Here is a 16118-nt window from a genome sequence, read left to right on the forward strand (position 1 = left end):
GAGTTTACATGATGAGTGTGTCATAATATGATTAAAGGGACTGGTGTAAGAGGAAGACCACCTGTGACACTGGGAAACAAAATGGAGGAGCAGCAGAGGGAGAGAAATAAGGGAAGAATGCATGTATTGATGTATGCAAGGGAGATGTTAAGGACAATTTTAAGTGGAGACTCTCTTGCCGCGGCCATCCTGTTGATGGGAGCTTCCAGAGTTAGAGATAGTTGGATAGATGAACATCCAGAGTTAAAGATAGTTAGATAGATAGACAAACAACTAATTTAGTTAGAGTAAGCCAACTTATTTTACTACAGCCTCCATAAGAAAAATCAAACAATTACCTTTTAATGTAATGCTTTCATGTGTCGTTTTATTTGAGGAACAAATCTTATCACTTGCTTATAGTGGGAATGTTGTATGTCTGGCAGCATGGCAGCCTTATGAGTCAGATGAAATGATTTGCCGCCTCACATACCCCGAGGTATTAGAAGTGGAAGGACACAACTTTTGCTTGCTGTCCTTGCTGTGGGTGGGTGATATTTTCCCTCTACCATGAACTGACTTAGGGTTCTGAAAAGCTGTAACAGGAGGAAATTCCTAATATTCTTCATAGGAGCCAAGAAAGTTTGTCAGCAAAAGAGATTTCAAGACATACTGGCAGGGCCAAGTTCACTGTCTGGACAGTTTGTTTTTTTTCATATGTCATCCTTCCCCAAAAAATGGGTCTGGTCAATCAGTTAGGCAACTGATAACCTAATGAAGCATGAGGTGTTGAAAAACCCCATCCCTATCAGGTTTTCAGTCACCTTAATGGTTTTCCTAAGTTGACCAAACCCAGCTTTTCAGGGAGGGATAACATTAAAAGGAAGAAAAATGTTCAGATGGTTATACCTCAAACCTATCAGTACATCTTGAAATCTTGTTTATAGACACATTTTCTTGCTTCCAAGATTACAGGACTTATCTTTCTGGGACAATTTCTTAAGTCCCTTGGTTATCTCAATACCACACAGGAAATAATGATCATGCCATATAATCTCTAATAATTTATCATGCTGCCAGACATAAGATATACCCATCATAAGCAAGTAATATGATTGCTCCACAAATCAAACCTGATGCATGAAAGCTTAATTCAATGTAAACAGTAATCATATGATGCTTTTGCAGAGACTGCCTATCCACTAAGAAATAGGTTCCTTACAAATGATATGGTTACATTTCTGGTGATCCACCCAAAGCAGTTTCATGATGTAAATTAAACTTTATGACTTAGCAAATGTTGTCAATTCACTGGCAAATCACTATATTTACTCATTTATTATACTTTGTTGCTGTCTCCTGCACTACCGAGGTAGCGCAAGGAAACAGTTGAAAGAATGGACCAACACAACCACATACACATGTATATACATACACATCCACACATGCACATATACATACCAATACATCTCAACGTATACATATACACACACACAGGATTATACTTTCTTTCTTTCAAACTATTCGCCATTTCCCGCATTAGCGAGGCAGCGTTAAGAACAGAGGACTGGGCCATTGAAGGAACATCCTCACCTGGCCCCTTTCTCTGTTCCTTCTTTTAGAAAAAAAAAAAAAAAAAACGAGAGGGGAGGATTTCCAGCCACCCGCTCCCTCCCCTTTTAGTCGCCTTCTACGACACGCAGGGAAAACGTGGGAAGTATTCTTTCTCCCCTATCCCCAGGGATAACAGGATTATACATATACACATATGTACATAATTCATACTGTCTGCCTTTATTCATTTCCGTCGCCACCCTGCCACACATGAAATGAACACCCCTCCCCCCGCATGTGCGCAAGGTAACGCTAGGAAAAGACAACAAAGGCCACATTCGTTCACACTCAGTCTCTAGCTATCATGTATAATGCACCGAAACTACGGCTCCCTTTCCACATCCAGGCCTCAAAAAACTTTCCATGGTTTACCCCAGATGCTTCACATGCCCTGGTTCAATCCATTGACAGCACGTCAACCACAGAAAACCACATCATTCCAATTCACTCTATTCCTTGCACGCCTTTCACTCTCCTGCATGTTCAGGCCCCGATCACTCAAAATCTTTTTCACTCCATCTTTCCACCTCCAATTTGGTCTCCCACTTCTCATTCCCTCCACCTCTGACACATATCCTCTTGGTAAATCTTTCCTAACTCATTCTCTCCATGTGACCAAACCATTTCAAAACACCCTCTTCTGCTCTCTCAACGATACTCTTTTTATTACCACACATCTCTCTTACCCTATTATTACTTACTCAATCAAACCACCTCACACCACATATTGTCCTCAAACATCTCATTTCCAGCACATCCACCCTCCTCCACACAACTCTATCTATAGCCCATGCCTCGCACCCATATAACATCGTTGAAACCACTATTCCTTCAAACATACCCATTTTTGCTTTCCGAGATATTGTTCTCGACTTCCACTCATTCTTCAAGGCTCCCAGAACTTTCGCCCCCTTCCCCAGCCCTATGATTCACTTCCGCTTCTATGGTTCCATCTGCTACCAAATCCACTCCCAGATATCTAAAGCACTTCACTTCCTCCAGCTTTTCTCCATTCAAACTTACCTCCCAATTGACTTGACCCTCAACCCTACTGTACCTAATAACCTTGCTCTTATTCACATTTACTCTCAGCTTTCTTCTTTCACACACTTTAACAAACTCAGTCACCAGCTTCTGCAGTTTCTCACACGAATCAGCCACCAGCGCTGTATCATCAGCGAACAACAACTGACTCACTTCCCAAGCTCTCTCATCCACATCAGATTGCATACTTCCCTCTCTTTCCAAAACTCCTGCATTCACCTACCTAAAAACCACATCCATAAACAAATTAAACAACCATGGAGACATCACACACCCCTGCCGCAAACCTACATTTACTGAGAACCAATCACTTTCCTCTCTATCTTCACGTACACATGCCTTATATGGTCATTAAACCATTTCACTGCTTCTAACAACCTGCCTCCTACACCATATATTCTTAATGCCCTCTAAAAAGCATCTCTATCAACTCTGTCATATGCCTTCTCCAGATCCATAAATCCTACATACAAATCCAATTGCTTTTCTAAGTACTTCTCACATACACTCTTCAAAGAGAACACCTGATCCACACATCCTCTACCACTTCTGAAACCACACTGCTCTTCCCCAATCTGATGCTCTGTACATGCCTTCACCCTCTCAATCAATACCCTCCCATATAATTTCCCAGAAAATCTCAACAAACTTATACCTCTGTAATTTGTCTTTGTACAATGGCACTATGCAAGCATTCTGCCAATCCTCAGGCATCTCACCATGAGTCATACATACACTAAATAACCTTACAAACCAGTCAACTATCCAGACCCACTGCCTTGCCGGTTTTCATCTTCCGCAAAGCTTTTACTACCTCTTACCTGTTTACCAAATCATTTTTCCTAACCCTCTCACTCTGGACACCACCTTAACCAAAACACCCTATATATGCCACTCTATCATCAAACACATTCAACAAACCTTCAAAATACCCACTCCATCTCCTTCTCACATCACCACTACTTGTTATCACCTCTCCATTAGCCCCCTTCACTGAAGTTTCCATTTGTTCTCTTGTCTTACGCACTTTATTTACCTCCTTCCAAAACATCTTTTTATTCTCCCTAAAATTTAATGATACTCTCTCACCCCATCTCTCATTTGCCCTCTTTTTCACCTCTTGCACCTTTCTCTTGACCTCCTGCCTCTTTCTTTTATACATCTCCCACTCATTTGCATCATTTCCCTGCAAAAAACGTTCAAATGCCTCACTCTTCTCTTTCACTAATAATCTTACTTCTTCATCCCACCATCCACTACACTTTCTAATCTGCCCACATCCCACGTTTCTCATGCCACAAGCATCTTTTGTGCAAGCCATCACTGCTTCCCTAAATACATACCATTCCTCCCCTACTCCCCTTACCTACTTTGTTCTCACCTTTTTCCATTCTGTAATCAGTCTCTCCTGGTACTTCCTCACACAAGTCTCCTTCCCAAGCTCACTTACTCTCACCATTCTCTTCACCCCAATATTCTCTCTTCTTTTCTGAAAACCTCTACAAATCTTCACCTTCGCCTCCACAAAACAATGATCAGACATCCCTCCAGTTACACGTCTCAGCACATTAACATCCAAAAGTATCTCTTTTGCGCGCCTATCAATTAACACGTAATCCAATAACGCTCTCTGGCCATCTCTCCTCCTTATATACGTATACTTATGTATATCTCTCTTTTTAAACCAGGTATTCCCAATCACCAGTCCTTTTGCAGCACATAAATCTACAAGCTCTTTACCGTTTCCATTTACAACACTGAACACCCCATGTATACCAATTATTCCCTCAACTGCCACATTACTCGCCTTTACATTCAAATCACCCATCACTATAACCCGGTCTCGTGCATCAAAACCACTAACACACACATTCAGCTGCTCCCAAAACACTTGCCTCTCATGATCTTTCTTCTCAAGCCCAGGTGCATATGCACCAATAATCACCCATCTCTCTCCATCCACTTTCAGTTTTACCCATATCAATCTAGAGTTTACATTCTTACACTCTATCAAATACTCCCACCACGCCTGTTTCAGGAGTAGTGCTACTCCTTCCCTTGCTCTTATCCTCTCACTAACCCTGACTTTACTCCCAAGACATTACCAAACCACTCTTCCCCTTTACCCTTGAGCTTCGTTTCACTCAGAGCCAAAACATGCAGGCTCCTTTCCTCAAACATACTACCTATCTCTCCTTTTTTCTCATCTTTGTTACATCCACACACATTTACACACCCCAATCTGAGCTTTCAAGGAGGATGAGCACTCCCTGCGTGACTCCTTCTTCTGTTTCCCCTTTTAGAAAGTTACAATACAAGGAGGGGAAGGTTTTTAGCCCCCCACTCCCGTCCCCTTTAGTTGCCTTCTACGACACGTGAGGAAAGTGTGGAAAGTATTCTTTCTCGCTATACCCAGGGATAATTTCTTTTTTTTTTTTTTGCTTTGTCGCTGTCTCCCGCGTTTGCGAGGTAGCGCAAGGAAACAGACGAAAGAAATGGCCCAAACCACCCCCATACACATGTATATACATACGTCCACACACGTAAATATACATACCTACACAGCTTTCCATGGTTTACCCGAGATGCTTCACATGTCTTGATTCAATCCACTGACAGCACGTCAACCCCGGTATACCACATCGATCCAATTCACTCTATTCCTTGCCCTCCTTTCACCCTCCTGCATGTTCAGGCCCTGATCACACAAAATCTTTTTCACTCCATCTTTCCACCTCCAATTTGGTCTCCCACTTCTCCTCGTTCCCTCCACCTCCGACACATATATCCTCTTGGTCAATCTTTCCTCACTCATTCTCTCCATGTGCCCAAACCATTTCAAAACACCCTCTTCTGCTCTCTCAACCACGCTCTTTTTATTTCCACAGATCTCTCTTACCCTTACATTACTTACTCGATCAAACCACCTCACACCAAACATTGTCCTCAAACATCTCATTTCCAGCACATCCATCCTCCTGCGCACAACTCTATCCATAGCCCACGCCTCGCAACCATACAACATTGTTGGAACCACTATTCCTTCAAACATACCCATTTTTGCTTTCCGAGATAATGTTCTCAACTTCCACACATTCTTCAAGGCTCCCAGGATTTTCGCCCCCTCCCCCACCCTATGATCCACTTCCGCTTCCATGGTTCCATCCGCTGCCAGATCCACTCCAAGATATCTAAAATACTTTACTTCCTCAAGTTTTTCTCCATTCAAACTTACCTCCCAATTGACTTGACCCTCAACCCTACTGTACCTAATAACCTTGCTATTATTCACATTGACCCTTAACTTTCTTCTTTCACACACTTTACCAAACTCAGTCACCAGCTTCTGCAGTTTCTCACATGAATCAGCCACCAGCGCTGTATCATCAGCGAACAACAACTGACTCACTTCCCAAGCTCTCTCATCCCCAACAGATTTCATACTTGCCCCTCTTTCCAAAACTCTTGCATTCACCTCCTTAACAACCCCATCCATAAACAAATTAAACAACCATGGAGATATCACACACCCCTGCCGCAAACCTACATTCACTGAGAACCAATCACTTTCCTCTCTACCTACACGTACACATGCCTTACATCCTCGATAAAAACTTTTCACTGCTTCTAACAACTTGCCTCCCACACCATATATTCTTAATACCTTCCACAGAGCATCTCTATCAACTCTATCATATGCCTTCTCCAGATCCATAAATGCTACATACAAATCCATTTGCTTTTCTAAGTATTTCTCACATACATTCTTCAAAGCAAACACCTGATCCACACATCCTCTACCACTTCTGAAACCACACTGCTCTTCCCCAATCTGATGCTCTGTACATGCCTTCACCCTCTCAATCAATACCCTCCCATATAATTTACCAGGAATACTCAACAAACTTATACCTCTGTAATTTGAGCACTCACTCTTATCCCCTTTGCCTTTGTACAATGGCACTATGCACGCATTCCGCCAATCCTCAGTCACCTCACCATGAGTCATACATACATTAAATAACCTTACCAACCAGTCAATAATACACTCATCCCCTTTTTTAATAAATTCCACTGCAATACCATCCAAACCTGCTGCCTTGCCGGCTTTCATCTTCCGCAAAGCTTTTACTACCTCTTCTCTGTTTACCAAATCATTTTCCCTAACCCTCTCACTTTGCACACCACCTCGACCAAACACCCTATATCTGCCACTCTATCATCAAACACATTCAACAAACCTTCAAAGTACTCACTCCATCTCCTTCTCACATCACCACTACTTGTTATCACCTCCCCATTTGCGCCCTTCACTGAAGTTCCCATTTGCTCCCTTGTCTTACGCACTTTATTTACCTCCTTCCAGAACATCTTTTTAATCTCCCTAAAATTTAATGATACTCTCTCACCCCAACTCTCATTTGCCCTCTTTTTCACCTCTTGCACCTTTCTCTTGACCTCCTGTCTCTTTCTTTTATACATCTCCCACTCAATTGCATTTTTTCCCTGCAAAAATCGTCCAAATGCCTCTCTCTTCTCTTTCACTAATAATCTTACTTCTTCATCCCACCACTCACTACCCTTTCTAATCAACCCACCACCCACTCTTCTCATGCCACAAGCATCTTTTGCACAATCCATCACTGATTCACTAAATACATCCCATTCCTCCCCCACTCCCCTTACTTCCATTCTTCTCACCTTTTTCCATTCTGTACTCAGTCTCTCCTGGTACTTCCTCACACAAGTCTCCTTCCCAAGCTCGCTCACTCTCACCACCCTCTTCACCCCAACATTCACTCTTCTTTTCTGAAAACCCCCACAAATCTTCACCTTAGCCTCCACAAGATAATGATCAGACATCCCTCCAGTTGCACCTCTCAGCACATTAACATCCAAAAGTCTCTCTTTCGCGCGCCTGTCAATTAACACGTAATCCAATAACGCTCTCTGGCCATCTCTCCTACTTACATACGTATACTTATGTATATCTCGCTTTTTAAACCAGGTATTCCCAATCACCAGTCGTTTTTCAGCCCATAAATCTACAAGCTCTTCACCATTTCCATTTACAACACTGGACACCCCATGTATACCAATTATTCCCTCAACTGCCACATTACTCACCTTTGCATTCAAATCACCCATCACTATAACCCGGTCTCGTGCATCAAAACCACTAACACACTCATTCAGCTGCTCCCAAAACACTTGCCTCTCATGATCTTTCTTCTCATGCCGAGGTGCATATGCACCAATAATCACCCATCCCTTTCCATCCACTTTCAGTTTTACCCATATTAATCGAGAGTTTACTTTCTTACATTCTATCACATACTCCCACAACTCCTGTTTCAGGAGTACTGCTACTCCTTCCCTTGCTCTTGTCCTCTCACTAACCCCTGACTTTACTCCCAAGACATTCCCAAACCACTCTTCCCCTTTACCCTTGAGCTTCATTTCACTAAGAGCCAAAACATCCAGGTTCCTCTCCTCAAACATACTACCTATCTCTCCTTTTTTAACATCTTGGTTACATCCACACACATTTAGACACCCCAGTCTGAGCCTTCGAGGAGGATGAGCACTCCCCGCGTGACTCCTTCTGTTTCCCATTTTAGAAAGTTAAAAAATACAAGCATGGGAGGATTTCTGGCCCCCCGCTCCCGTCCCCTCTAGTCGCCTTCTACGACGCGCGAGGAATGCGTGGGAAGTATTCTTTCACCCCAGGGATACCCAGGGATAATATATATCTTATTATTATTCTTTTTTTATTATACTTTGTCGCTGTCTCCCGCGTTTGCGAGGTAGCGCAAGAAAACAGACGAAAGAAATGGCCCAACCCCCCTCACACACATGTATATACATACGTCCACACACGCAAATATACATACCTACACAGCTTTCCATGGTTTACCCCAGACGCTTCACATGCCTTGATTCAATCCACTGACAGCACGTCAACCCCGGTATACCACATCGCTCCAATTCACTCTATTCCTTGCCCTCCTTTCACCCTCCTGCATGTTCAGGCCCCGATCACACAAAATCTTTTTCACTCCTTCTTTCCACCTCCAATTTGGTCTCCCTCTTCTCCTCGTTCCCTCCACCTCCGACACATATATCCTCTTGGTCAATCTTTCCTCACTCATTCTCTCCATGTGCGCAAACCACTTCAAAACACCCTCTTCTGCTCTCTCAACCACGCTCTTTTTATTTCCACACATCTCTCTTACCCTTACGTTACTCACTCGAACAAACCACCTCACACCACACATTGTCCTCAAACATCTCATTTCCAGCACATCCATCCTCCTGTGCACAACTCTATCCATAGCCCACGCCTCGCAACCATACAACATTGTTGGAACCACTATTCCTTCAAACATACCCATTTTTGCTTTCCGAGATAATGTTCTCGACTTCCACACATTCTTCAAGGCCCCCAGAATTTTCGCCCCCTCCCCCACCCTATGATCCACTTCCGCATCCATGGTTCCATCCGCTGCCAGATCCACTCCCATATATCTAAAACACTTCACTTCCTCCAGTTTTTCTCCATTCAAACTCACCTCCCAATTGACTTGACCCTCAACCCTACTGTACCTAATAACCTTGCTCTTATTCACATTTACTCTTAATTTTCTTCTTTCACGCACTTTACCAAACTCAGTCACCAGCTTCTGCAGTTTCTCACATGAATCAGCCACCAGCGCTGTATCATCAGCGAACAACAACTGACTCACTACCCAAGCTCTCTCATCCCCAACAGACTTCATACTTGCCCCTCTTTCCAAAACTCTTGCATTTACCTCCCTAACAACCCCATCCATAAACAAATTAAACAACCATGGAGACATCACACACCCCTGCTGCAAACCTACATTCACTGAGAACCAATCACTTTCCTCTCTTCCTACACGTACACATGCCTTACATCCTCGATAAAAACTTTTCACTGCTTCTAACAACTTTCCTCCCACACCATATATTCTTAATACCTTCCACAGAGCATCTCTATCAACTCTATCATATGCCTTCTCCACATCCATAAATGCTACATACAAATCCATTTGCTTTTCTAAATATTTCTCACATACATTCTTCAAAGCAAACACCTGATCCACACATCCTCTACCACTTCTGAAACCACACTGCTCTTCCCCAATCTGATGCTCTGTACATGCCTTCACCCTCTCAATCAATACCCTCCCATATAATTTAACAGGAATACTCAACAAACTTATACCTCTATAATTTGAGCACTCACTCTTATCCCCTTTGCCTTTGTACAATGGCACTATGCACGCATTCTGCCAATCCTCAGGCACCTCACCATGAGCCATACATACATTAAATAACCTTACCAACCAGTCAACAATACAGTCACCCCCTTTTTTAATAAATTCCACTGCAATACCATCCAAACCTGCTGCCTTGCCGGCTTTCATCTTCCATAAAGCTTTCACTACCTCTTCTCTGTTTACCAAATCATTTTCCCTAACCCTCTCACTTTGCACACCACCTCGACCAAAACACCCTATATCTGCCACTCTATCATCAAAGACATTCAACAAACCTTCAAAATACTCACTCCATCTCCTTCTCACATCACCACTACTTGTTATCACCTCCCCATTTGCGCCCTTCACTGAAGTTCCCATTTGCTCCCTTGTCTTACGCACTTTATTTACCTCCTTCCAGAACATCTTTTTTATTCTCCCTATAATTTAATGATACTCTCTCACCCCAACTCTCATTTGCCCTTTTTTTCACCTCTTGCACCTTTCTCTTGACCTCCTGTCTCTTTCTTTTATACATCTCCCACTCGATTGCATTTTTTCACTGCAAAAATCGTCCAAATGCCTCTCTCTTCTCTTTCACTAATACTCTTAGTTCTTCATCCCACCACTCACTACCCTTTCTAATCAACCCACCTCCCACTCTTCTCATGCCACAAGCATCTTTTGCGCAATCCATCACTGATTCCCTAAATACATCCCATTCCTCCCCCACTCCCCTTACTTCCATTGTTCTCACCTTTTTCCATTCTGTACTCAGTCTCTCCTGGAACTTCCTCACACAGGTCTCCTTCCCAAGCTCACTTACTATCACCACCCTCTTCACCCCAACATTTCATTTATTCTATTTTGCTTTGTCGCTGTCTCCCGCGTTTGCGAGGTAGCGCAAGGAAACAGACGAAAGAAATGGCCCAACCGTCCCCCATACACAATGTATATACATACACGTCCACACACGCGAATATATATACCTATACATCTCAATGTACACATTTATATACACACACAGAGACACACACATATATACCCATGAACACAATTCACACTGTCTGCCCCTATTCATTCCCATCGCCACCTCGCCACACATGGAATACCATCCCCCTCCCCCCTCATGTGTGCGAGGTAGCACTAGGAAAAGACAACAAAGGCCCCATTCGTTCACACTAAGTCTCTAGCTGTCGTGCAATAATGCCCGAAACAACAGCTCCCTTTCCACATCCAGGCCCCACACAACTTTCCATGTTTTACCCCAGACGCTTCACATGCCCTGATTCAATCCACTGACAGCACGTCAACCCCGGTATACCACATCGATCCAATTCACTCTATTCCTTGCCCTCCTTTCACCCTTCTGCATGTTCAGGCCCCGATCACACAAAATCTTTTTCACTCCATCTTCCCACCTCCAACTTGATCTCCCTCTTCTCCTCGTTCCCTCCACCTCTGACACATATATCCTCTTGGTCAATCTTTCCTCACTCATTCTCTCCATGTGCCCAAACCATTTCAAAACACCCTCTTCTGCTCTCTCAACCATGCTCCTTTTATTTCCACACATATCTGTTACCCTTACATTACTTACTCGATCAAACCACCTCACTCCACACATAGTCCTCAAACATCTCATTTCCAGCACATCCACCCTCCTGCGCACAACTCTATCCATAGCCCACGCCTCGCAACCATACAACATTGTTGGAACCACTATTTCTTCAAACATACCCATTTTTGCTTTCCGAGATAATGTTCTCGACTTCCACACATTCTTCAAGGCTCCCAGGATTTTCGCCCCCTCCCCCACCCTATGATTCACTTCTACTTCCATGGTTCCATCTGCTGCCAGATCCACTCCCAGATATCTAAAACACTTTACTTCCTCCAGTTTTTCTCCATTCAAACTTACCTCCCAATTGACTTGACCCTCAACCCTACTGTACCTAATAACCTTGCTCTTATTCACATTTACTCTTAATTTTCTTCTTTCACGCACTTTACCAAACTCAGTCACCAGCTTCTGCAGTTTCTCACATGAATCAGCCACCAGCGCTGTATCATCAGCGAACAACAACTGACTCACTTCCCAAGCTCTCTCATCCACAACAGACTTCATACTTGCCCCTCTTTCCATAACTCTTGCATTCACCTCCCTAACAACCCCATCCATTAACAAATTAAACAACCATGGAGACATCACACACCCCTGCCGCAAACCTACATTCACTGAGAACCAATCACTTTCCTCTCTTCCTACACGTACACATGCCTTACATCCTCGATAAAAACTTTTCACTGCTTCTAACAACTTCCCTCCCACACCATATATTCTTAATACCTTCCACAGAGCATCTCTATCAACTCTATCATATGCCGTCTCCAGATCCATAAATCCTACATACAAATCCTTGCTTTTCTAAGTATTTCTCACATACATTCTACAAAGCAAACACATGATCCACACATCCTCTACCACTTCTGAAACCACACTGCTCTTCCCCAATCTGATGCTCTGTACATGCCTTCACCCTCTCAATCAATACCCTCCCCTATAATTTACCAGGAATAATCAACAAACTTATACCTCTGTAATTTGAGCACTCACTCTTATCCTCTTTGCCTTTGTACAATGGCACTATGCACGCATTCCACCAATCCTCAGGCACCTCACCATGAGTCATACATACATTAAATAACCTTACCAACCAGTCAACAATACAGTCACCCCCTTTTTTAATAAATTCCAGTGCAATACCATCCAAACCTGCTGCCTTGCCGGTTTCATCTTCCACAAAGCTTTTACTACCTCTTCTCTGTTTACCAAATCATTTTCCCTAACCCTCTCACTTTGCACACCACCTCGACCAAAACACACTATATCTGCCACTCTATCATCAAACACATTCAACAAACCTTCAAAATACTCACTCCATCTCCTTCTCACATCACCACTACTTGTTATCACCTCCCCACTTGCGCCCTTCACTGCAGTTCCCATTTGTTCCCTTGTCTTACGCACTTTATTTACCTCCTTCCAGAACATCTTTTTATTCCCCCTAAAATTTAATGATACTCTCTCACCCCAACTCTCATTTGCCCTCTTTTTCACCTCTTGCACCTTTCTCTTGACCTCCTGTCTCTTTCTTTTATACATCTCCCAATCAATTGCATTTTTTCCCTGCAAAAATCGTCCAAATGCCTCTCTCTTCTCTTTCACTAATAATCTTACTTCTTCATCCCACCACTCACTACCCTTTCTAATCAACCCACCTCCCACTCTTCTCATGCCACAAGTATCTTTTGCGCAATCCATCACTGATTCCCTAAATACATCCCATTCCTCCCCCACTCCCCTTACTTCCATTCTTCTCACCTTTTTCCATTCTGTACTCAGTCTCTCCTGGTACTTCCTCACACAAGTCTCCTCCCCAAGCTCACTTACTCTCACCATCCTCTTCACCCCAACATTCACTCTTCTTTTCTGAAAACCCATACAAATCTTCACCTTAGCCTCCACAAGATAATGATCAGACATCCCTCCAGTTGCACCTCTCAGCACATTAACATCCAAAAGTCTCTCTTTCGCGCGCCTGTCAATTAACACGTAATCCAATAACACTCTCTGGCCATCTCTCCGACTTACATATGTATACTTATGTATATCTCGCTTTTTAAACCAGGCATTCCCAATCACCAGTCCTTTTTCAGCACATAAATCTACAAGCTCTTCACCATTTCCATTTACAACACTGAACACCCCATGTATACCAATTATTCCCTCAACTGCCACATTACTCACCTTTGCATTCAAATCACCCATCACTATAACCCGGTCTCATGCATCAAAACCATTAACACACTCATTCAGCTGCTCCCAAAACACTTGCCTCTCATGATCTTTCTTGTCATGCCCAGGTGCATATGCACCAATAATCACCCATCTCTCTCCATCAACTTTCAGTTTTACCCTTACTAATTGAGAATTTATATATATATATATATATATATATATATATATATATATATATATATATATATATATATATATATATATATATATTTTTTTTTTTTTTTTTATACTTTGTCGCTGTCTCCCGCGTTTGCGAGGTAGCGCAAGGAAACAGACGAAAGAAATGGCCCAACCCCCCCCATACACAAGTACATACACACGTCCACACACGCAAATATACATACCTACACAGCTTTCCATGGTTTATCCCGGACGCTTCACATGCCTTGATTCAATCCACTGACAGCACGTCAACCCCTGTATACCACATCGCTCCAATTCACTCTATTCCTTGCCCTCCTTTCACCCTCCTGCATGTTCAGGCCCCGATCACACAAAATCCTTTTCACTCCATCTTTCCACCTCCAATTTGGTCTCCCTCTTCTCCTCGTTCCCTCCACCTCCGACACATATATCCTCTTGGTCAATCTTTCCTCACTCATTCTCTCCATGTGCCCAAACCATTTCAAAACACCCTGTTCTGCTCTCTCAACCACGCTCTTTTTATTTCCACACATCTCTCTTACCCTTACGTTACTTACTCGATGAAACCACCTCACACCACACATTGTCCTCAAACATCTCATTTCCAGCACATCCATCCTCCTGCGCACAACTCTATCCATAGCCCACGCCTCGCAACCATACAACATTGTTGGAACCACTATTCCTTCAAACATACCCATTTTTGCTTTCCGGGATAATGTTCTCGACTTCCACACATTTTTCAAGGCTCCCAAAATTTTCGCCCCCTCCCCCACCCTATGATCCACTTCCGCTTCCATGGTTCCATCCGCTGACAGATCCACTCCCAGATATCTAAAACACTTCACTTCCTCCAGTTTTTCTCCATTCAAACTCACCTCCCAATTGACTTGACCCTCAACCCTACTGTACCTAATAACCTTGCTCTTATTCACATTTACTCTTAACTTTCTTCTTCCACACACTTTATCAAACTCCATCACCAGCTTCTGCAGTTTCTCACATGAATCCGCCACCAGCGCTGTATCATCAGCGAACAACAACTGACTCACTTCCCAAGCTCTCTCATCCCCAACAGACTTCATACTTGCCCCTCTTTCCAAGACTCTTGCATTTACCTCCCTAACAACCCCATCCATAAACAAATTAAACAACCATGGAGACATCACACACCCCTGCCGCAAACCTACATTCACTGAGAACCAATCACTTTCCTCTCTTCCTACACGTACACATGCCTTACATCCTCGATAAAAACTTTTCACTGCTTCTAACAACTTGCCTCCCACACCATATATTCTTAATACCTTCCACAGAGCATCTCTATCAACTCTATCATATGCCTTCTCCAGATCCATAAATGCTACATACAAATCCATTTGCTTTTCTAAGTATTTCTCACATACATTCTTCAAAGCAAACACCTGATCCACACATCCTCTACCACTTCTGAAACCACACTGCTCTTCCCCAATCTGATGCTCTGTACATGCCTTCACCCTCTCAATCAATACCCTCCCATATAATTTACCAGGAATACTCAACAAACTTATACCTCTGTAATTTGAGCACTCACTCTTATCCCCTTTGCCTTTGTACAATGGCACTATGCACGCATTCTGCCAATCCTCAGGCACCTCACCATGAGTCATACATACATTAAATAACCTTACCAACCAGTCAACAATACAGTCACCCCCTTTTTTAATAAATTCCACTGCAATACCATCCAAACCTGCTGCCTTGCCGGCTTTCATCTTCCGCAAAGCTTTTACTACCTCTTCTCTGTTTACCAAATCATTTTCCCTAACCCTCTCACTTTGCACACCACCTCGACCCAAACACCCTATATCTGCCACTCTGTCATCAGACACATTCAACAAACCTTCAAAATACTCATTCCATCTCCTTCTCACATCACCACTACTTGTTATCACCTCCCCATTTACGCCCTTCACTGAAGTTCCCATTTGCTCCCTTGTCTTACGCACCCTATTTACCTCCTTCCAGAACATCTTTTTATTCTCCCTAAAATTTACTGATAGTCTCTCACCCCAACTCTCATTTGCCCTTTTTTTCACCTCTTGCACCTTTCTCTTGACCTCCTGTCTCTTTCTTTTATACTTCTCCCACTCAATTGCATTTTTTCCCTGCAAAAATCGTCCAAATGCCTCTCTCTTCTCTTTCTCTAA

General features: G+C 43.1%; 1 protein-coding gene across 1 annotated transcript in view; it reads right to left on the reverse strand.

Moving 5' to 3' along the window:
- The window catches only part of LOC139765410 (uncharacterized), a 183459-nt gene that overhangs the window by 81960 nt on the left and 85381 nt on the right, over nt 1–16118 (reverse strand). The gene's annotated exons all lie outside the window — the stretch shown is intronic.

This window comes from Panulirus ornatus, chromosome 55, assembly GCF_036320965.1.
Source record: "Panulirus ornatus isolate Po-2019 chromosome 55, ASM3632096v1, whole genome shotgun sequence".
In the NCBI taxonomy this organism is placed as follows: domain Eukaryota; kingdom Metazoa; phylum Arthropoda; class Malacostraca; order Decapoda; family Palinuridae; genus Panulirus; species Panulirus ornatus.